Below are 7,295 nucleotides of genomic sequence, written 5' to 3'. Positions count from 1 at the left end.
CGAGTACAAGGTTGCAATCCTGCCCACCCTACTACTCTGCATGAAGCTCCTAACACTCTGCACAACTGCATGGAGGACAGGAATTCACTCAATGTAGGGGTGCTTTCTTTGGAGAGAAAAGATCATCCGGCAGTGAGGGCACTAACCTACGATTTGAGAGACTTCAGGCTCACTTCCCTGCTCTGCCATAGACTGTGTGTCTACCATTTTGCCCCTAGGTGCCTCAATACCCTATCTGTAAAATAGGGATAATACACTTCCCTATCTTATAGGAATGTTGTGAGGATAAATCCATTACAAATTATGAGTTGCTTGAGATACTTCAGTAACAGGGGCCATATGAGAATCCCCAGCGCTGTTACAAAGCTAACAGTAGTTCCAGGAAGCATATCTCTGTTGCACCATTGGATTTTATTCTTCTCCCAATCTAGCAGACCGGAAGATCTGCAGCAAACAGCTCCTAAAACTAAACTGCTTCCTTCCAGATGCACTCCCATAAAATGTCTCTCCCTAAAGGGATTCATGTCAAGGGAAAACTTCAAATACTTCTGATAGATAACAGATCCGGCTACTGCCTGAACTTCAGTGGAATATCTTTTTTAATCAATGTTAACAATCTATTGTTTGTGTTAGAGATGGGAGGTTTAATGGAGAAGGCATTTTTCGAAATTCTTCTGTTGGGTTCTGCTGTAGATTCGTGATTAACTTAGTCTCTCATTTACAAGTGAATGTAATGTTGAGAAGTAGTGCTGGAGACTGGGGTTCCTACTGAAGAAAGGAGGCAGCACTTGAAACACCAATGCCAAATTTCCTCATCTCTAGTTGTAAGACCAGTCTCCTTGTTTAATGCAGTCTCCCTCTACATAGGTGCTGAGCTAGGGGTGCTACCGCACTCCCTGGCTTGAAGTGGTTTTCATCATATACAGGTTTACAGTTTTGTTCAATGGCTCTCAGCACCCCCACTACACAAATTGTTCCAGTACCTCTGCCTGACTAGCTCTGTTGAGATTGCAAAGAACATGGTTGGGAACAGTTTTTGTGATGCGAGCGCCTGTCCTCGGGTATCTCTGGGCTGAGACCTCTATGTTCATTTCACTTGCAGCAGATCCCCATGCAGTCACAAAATGGTAATGTGCACCTTCGAGCTGCTTTCAAACCAGTTCTCTTAAAGTTGAAATCCTGTGTATCCAGTGAAGTTCATTCAACAAAGCCACCTGTAATTTCATAGCACTGTGAACAGAAATATGTAAGTGTCCTTCATGTAAAATGAAATCCTTAAACCACATGAATATTTCATCCACACACACACACCAAAAAAAGACAACTTAAAACTTACAAGATCCATCTTAATAGGCATTTTCCCTTGATGCATGTTGAAAATAGCTCTCTCTTCTAATATATTATTGGAATACTTTAAAGGTGACTTACATCTCAGCTGTCCTAGATTATTTCTTCCCCTTTCCTGATTTCTGAGAATCCAAACGGATGCCGTTCAAGGGATGTTAAATGCCATCCATAAGTCAGAGACAACACAAGCGACCATAAACTCTGGAGAAGCAGAACACTGAGGGAACTTTTGACAGAGGCAACATTTGAGTCTGCCACAAAGCCAGCTGAAAAACAGAGCAAAAACCTTCCAAGCTCCTGATTGAAAGGGTCTATTCCCCAGTGCCAAAAATAGTTTTCTGCAGCCTTAATTCAGGCACAGGCATTGGCAAATGGGGTCATTGTATTGGTGGGCATCAGTTCTTAGATCAGATTAAATTGTAAATACCAACATCTGGAGCTACAGCCAAGGGACAGAGCAACAACTGGAGAATGAGGGTTGGTAACCTCAGTGGAGCCCAGCACTTGAAGTAAACCTATGTAATTCCTTATATATCTTAATCACTGTGTAAAGAGCGAGCAGACATTAGTGGACACTCAGCTGAAGTAGTAAACATTCCTTGGATGTAGAGGAACCGGGAATTCAGACATTTGTAACCAAAGAATTATCTTGAAAAAAACCCAGCATGTGTGTACTTGGCAAATTTTCCACCCCTTGTATTCTCTCTAAATATATTGTGTCTGATTTTGATCTCATGGCAGCGTCATGTCATTGACCTCAGTGGAGTTACACCAGTCTAATTGTGATCAGAACCAGACCCATTGTATTTAGCTTTAATTTAAAAATAAATGAATTTTCCAGAACAGTAACAGTATTGACCTTACATATTATCCAAATCGAAATTTTAATGAAACAAATATAACACTGAGCATAGTTATAACAGATATGCAAATAGTGGTCTTTTCTTAAAGGTCTCCCTGTCCAGTCACATGGGTCTTTCCTGCATATGTGGGGGTGAGCTCAGCGTGCATTTATTAGAGTCACAGAGAAAAGAGAGGAGTGCATAGTCATGGGGGATTAGATTTTCATTCCAGGAGAATTCTGCTTCTGGAGCTCTCACTCTAATAGTGATCGCAGGAGAGCTGTGTAGTTTGGTCCCTTCTAAATTTCTTCTTGCTAAGAGCAGCAGCATGTTTTCCTCTGGCACTTCAGACTTTAAACGAGAAAAGAAAATTATTTTATTTTAATTGTGCTCGACAAAACAAGATATAGTTGTGGGGAACAATTCACATGGACCGTGACTCTTCCAAAAACGTACAAGCCAATTAAAACAAAACAATGATGTCTCCCAAGTAGACTGGCCCCAGCAGACCCAAATTACATTTTGCTTATTGCAGAGCTCAAAGACACTGGAAAGTGAACAGAAGGCGACAACTTGGCCTAGATTTATGCATGAGAGTACAAAGGTTATAAAATAGAAGGGTTTGAAAAGCAATCAGAGCGACCAACTGAGAGAAGTTTCAAAATAACAGCCTAAAACAAGAAGCTTCAAAATACAAGTCAGATTAAAATCCCTAAAACTAGTTAAAATGTTAGTTTAAAAGCATGTTGTTATCTGTCCATTAGCTGAAACCACATTATCTAGCTCCTGCATCTGACTAAGGATGTTCTGTGACCCCCTATTGCCTTAGGGCCAGATTTTTAAAGATTTTAGGTGCCTAAAGATGCAGATAAGCACCTAGGCCCAGACCTCAAAGGTATTTAGGCACCCACCTCCCATTGAAATCAGTGACTTGTCAGTGACTTTTTTTAAAAGCTGAGCACCCACTTTTCCACTGGAAGTCCACGCGAGATGCCAAGCCCAAGTTCTGCACCTCTGAAAATCAAGACCTGCAAGCCAGATTTTCCACCAAGCTCTGTTCCCAGCTAGACACCAAATATCTGGCCATAAGTGTCACAATGAGAGCTGCTGGGTTTGAGAAGTTTTCAACATCTGGCCTCTAATGAACTGCTAAAATGGGAGATGAGGTCTTGAAAAGTCACCTGAAAATCAGGCCCCATGTACCTATAACCATGGCACTATTTTGTGTGACAAGAGTTGCACTTTAAAAAGCAGCGTCAGTATAGATGCATGTATGCATCATTAGTGTATATAAAGATTGACATCTAGTGGAATGTAATAATAGTGTCTGTTGTATTGTTCATAAATTGGGAGGGTCAATAAAGTTGTTATGCATGGGAAATGGCTCTACATGGGCAGCTCGCAACACTGTGCAATGAAATGGAGCCCGTGGTGGGGAGCAGCTTCTGCAAGAGCTCTGGTATTAAGACGTTAAATTTTGTCCGAATGTGAGATTTTACATTTCTAATCTGCTTAGAACTTGTGATAAATCGAACAAAAGTCAATCCGGCCATCAGTGTACACCAGGGTTAGAGCACAAGGAGCCCACTCCTTCCACCAGCCAGGCAGAACTGCATTCTGTGATACCACCTAGAGGGCACGCCTGTCAAAGGGGCACACAGCGCTGGCCCTGCCACCTGGGCACCAGCAATGGAGCATGAGCAGCATGCAAGGGGGAGTAGGCTGCACTGTATAAGAGGTGGGTAGTGGGCACACTCTGGGAGGCATTCTGACTTCCTGGTACTTCCCTTTAGGCTTCGTATGGCCCCTGGCTTACGAGGGCAAATCTAGACTCCGTAAATAAATAATAAAAAGACTTAGTAGTTGGATTTGGGAGGGGAAAAAGCGAGTGTCTTAATTCCAATCATTAAGCATCCCCAAAATGTGAAACAATAGCACAGCCCCCATCCCAAAGCGCATGCAATCCGAACTCAGCAGGACATAACACACGAGGGCCATAAAGAGACAAAAGCAGGGGAAGGTCAAAGGTAACGAGCACAAGGTCACATCTATTGAGCGAGGCATGGACACTTCTTGATGATTCCAGTGACTTATATAGTCTGTCCTCCTAGGCTGGAGCAGCTGGCATTTGTGTAAAGTGCCTCTGTGTGACATAGATTTCACACTGTGAGATGAAAAGGGTAAGAGTTCAGATTGCAGCAGCTGACCTCTGAAATGGAACTGAAAAGAACTACTATGTTGAGAGTCGGTGTCCTGCAGGAACCAATTGACCATATGCACTCTGTGCTTCTGAGGTATGAGTAATAAACTCTGTCAAACAAGCTAGTTGTCTGGTGGTTGTTATGCATATAGTCCCATAATAGGCCACAGCAGATTAGACCTATGAGGTGACAAGGTCCCTACCCCAACAAGCTTACTGCAAAACACATGTGTGTATTTCAGATAGTAAAGAAATCCAGATCACAGTGACAGCAAAATATCATAGACACTAGGAATGACAGAGGTACAGTATCCGGACATAGCTCAGCCCCTACTGGTTTTTGACTTGTGCTGCCCCCCTGCCCTCGCCCTCTCTCTGTGTACAAGCATACTTTGGTATTGCCTCTCCTCAGAAAAATGGTCCTTGGAGCCTACCTATCATCCCATCTCCCTTTGAAGCTCCTTGCATCGATCATTCACAATCACAGCATTGATTCCCTCTCCTGAAACTCACTCCATCTAGTTCCCACTCAAAGTTCCTCTTCCCAGCTAAATAGTGGGTTCTCTCCTCTGTCCTGGGCTTCCTTTGCCTTTCTGCTGCCTTGAATACTGTTGATTACCCTCTTGTTAACAGTCTGTTCTGTGTTGTCTTCACAGCACTATCAATTCATGGTGTTCCCCCTACCTCTCTGGCCACTCTTTCAGCATCTCCATTCTGTCCCGGGCCCACTTCTCTCTTCATTCTACACTTTTTCTCATATTGGATCCCATCTCCTATTATATCCCTCCTTGCTCCGCCAGTAGGGACCATCTCGACATCTGTGTCTTGTACTGTCCCGGGCACATCATCATCGCTTCACAAATTCTAAACAGCAAAGTGACCACAACACAAAAAGATTGTGTAAGGAGTGTTGTATGGGACTGTTTGCTATCTACAGAAACCTTGTTGTGAAGAGGTGCAATCCAACCTATTGTTTTGGTGCAAGTTTAATGCTCAAGGTTTAGTTTTATTGGTGGAATTGTCCTTTTCTTTTGCAAAATTCATGACTTCATACATTAAGAATTTTCCAGCTGTGTAGCTGCAAGTGCTGCTTATAAGTACCTGGTTTTATGTGCATTGTAATTTGCATTTAAAACATGTGGGTTTTGGGTTGCCGTGAAGTTTTTCCTGCTGTGAGGATGGGATCACCTAGGATCCAGGCTATTGCTAAACCAAGAAAGAGTTAGCTTACACATCACCTCATCATAGATTTTGCTAGCCACTTAAGATCGATTTTTTGGGGGGTGAGGGTAGGGTGAAGCAGAACAAGGTGAGGTGAATCAATCTGAATTGTTTCCACATGCACTTCTCACATCCTTTCGATGTGCTTTGTAAGTTGGTTTGCAGATGCTTAGAAAAGCACTTTAACAAAATATAAAGTTATTCCATCACATCAGCTAGCTGTTACATCTCTCTAAATCCCCAGTCCTGCAAGTTGATCCAGGTAGGTCGACCTCTTTATTGGTGCAAACCCCAGAGACTTCAAGGGTCGGTATGGGGCTTGGGATCTGCCCATGATGATCATCTTTCAGCATCAGGGTGTGACAGATGTGGAATTGCTGTGTAATAATCTAAGAATACTGAGATGTAATAATGTTACCAACACTATGTGACCTGGTTTTCAGCAAAACACTTGAAGCTGATAGCTTTGCCTAGTGTTTTTTCAAGGACCTTGCATCCTGTCACCAAGGAAGATACAAGCTTGTTTTGTCAGGCTGGGAACATGGAGATCAAAAGAGATGGAACAACTTTTAAAGGGGACTGTACCTGAATGGAGACAAATGGTTTGAGAGTTAAGGGAACAGACTATGCCAACCAGACCCTAGAGCTCTCAGGGTGTCTATAGGAAGCTTAGACCTACCAGGATCCACATATGGAAGATGGTTAGGCACCTGGTAAGCTAGAAATGCATGTTATCTGTTTTAAGACCAGTCTTCTCTTAAATACTTGTGTTCTAAATAATACCTTTGTTTTAGAAGGCTGTTTGGTCACCGCTTATCACTACCGTTGCTCTGATAGAGAACAGACTTGCAAGTACTGGACATAAATCGGACCTCCTGGGGTAATCATGGTTGATATAGAAGGGGCTGCAGCCTAAGACCCAGAGAGACTTGTGTGATTCCACCCCAATAGAGGAGGTGGCCAGAGACTTCATAGAGGGTGCACCCAGAGATGTAGTTAGCCTGGCAGTTGTGACACACAATTCCATCACCGTGGAACCTCAGAGCCTTTCAGAGATATAGAATTCAGAAAACAAAGCCTAGGATCTCACATTCTGAGGTTCTCTTGCCTCTGTATAGGAACTTCATACCAACCCTGCTGCCCTTTACCTTTAGGAGTGCATCCATTTTGAAGCTTTTAAGCTCCTCCATAGCTTATCTTCACAGTTTCTTTTCTTTTACATTAACTCTGTCTTGGATCCTGAGTGTCATGGCTCTGAGAAAATACACATCATGAGAAGAAGCAACACCCTTCTTGGTTTATAAGAGGAGGCAGCTATCTCCTACTACATTGCTGTCAGCACTGAAGATGGTAATAAGGAGCAGATCCTTGTATATAGCATCATCCCAGGTCCAAGCTGGCAGCAATCTACCATAGACCGTGGCTAAGCAAGGGTCTTCATTAGAAGTAATGGAAGATAATTTGCTCTTCAGCTTGAGTAGCTCTCAGAGGCATTTAAGAAGCAAGGCTGGGGGTTTTGAAGGAGCATTAAAGGTGTTAGTCACTCAAAATCCAGTGTGCTTAGGTGCCTAACTCCCTTAGGCACCTTTGAAAAATTCCATCCTAAACGGATTTGACAGCAGTCCCATCCGCTGTTCTAACAAAAGAAAATTCATTATTATAAAGGAGAGATACAAAAATGGTAA

The 7,295-nt window shown here is 42.8% G+C and overlaps 1 long non-coding RNA gene across 1 annotated transcript; it reads right to left on the bottom strand.

Moving 5' to 3' along the window:
• Positions 1-297: 297 nt before the first annotated feature.
• LOC120370558 lies at positions 298-6,617 on the bottom strand. The gene is made up of 3 exons (XR_005583795.1): positions 6,394-6,617; positions 1,429-2,540; positions 298-1,230 (listed from the first exon to the last, which is right to left on the bottom strand). It is a non-coding gene; the product is annotated as an uncharacterized LOC120370558 (long non-coding RNA).
• Positions 6,618-7,295: the final 678 nt, after the last annotated feature.

The sequence above is a fragment of the Mauremys reevesii genome, linkage group 8, assembly GCF_016161935.1.
Source record: "Mauremys reevesii isolate NIE-2019 linkage group 8, ASM1616193v1, whole genome shotgun sequence".
In the NCBI taxonomy this organism is placed as follows: Eukaryota; Metazoa; Chordata; order Testudines; family Geoemydidae; genus Mauremys; species Mauremys reevesii.
Note: the sequence above shows the minus strand (reverse complement) of the source record. Positions and strands in the feature narration are given on the sequence as shown.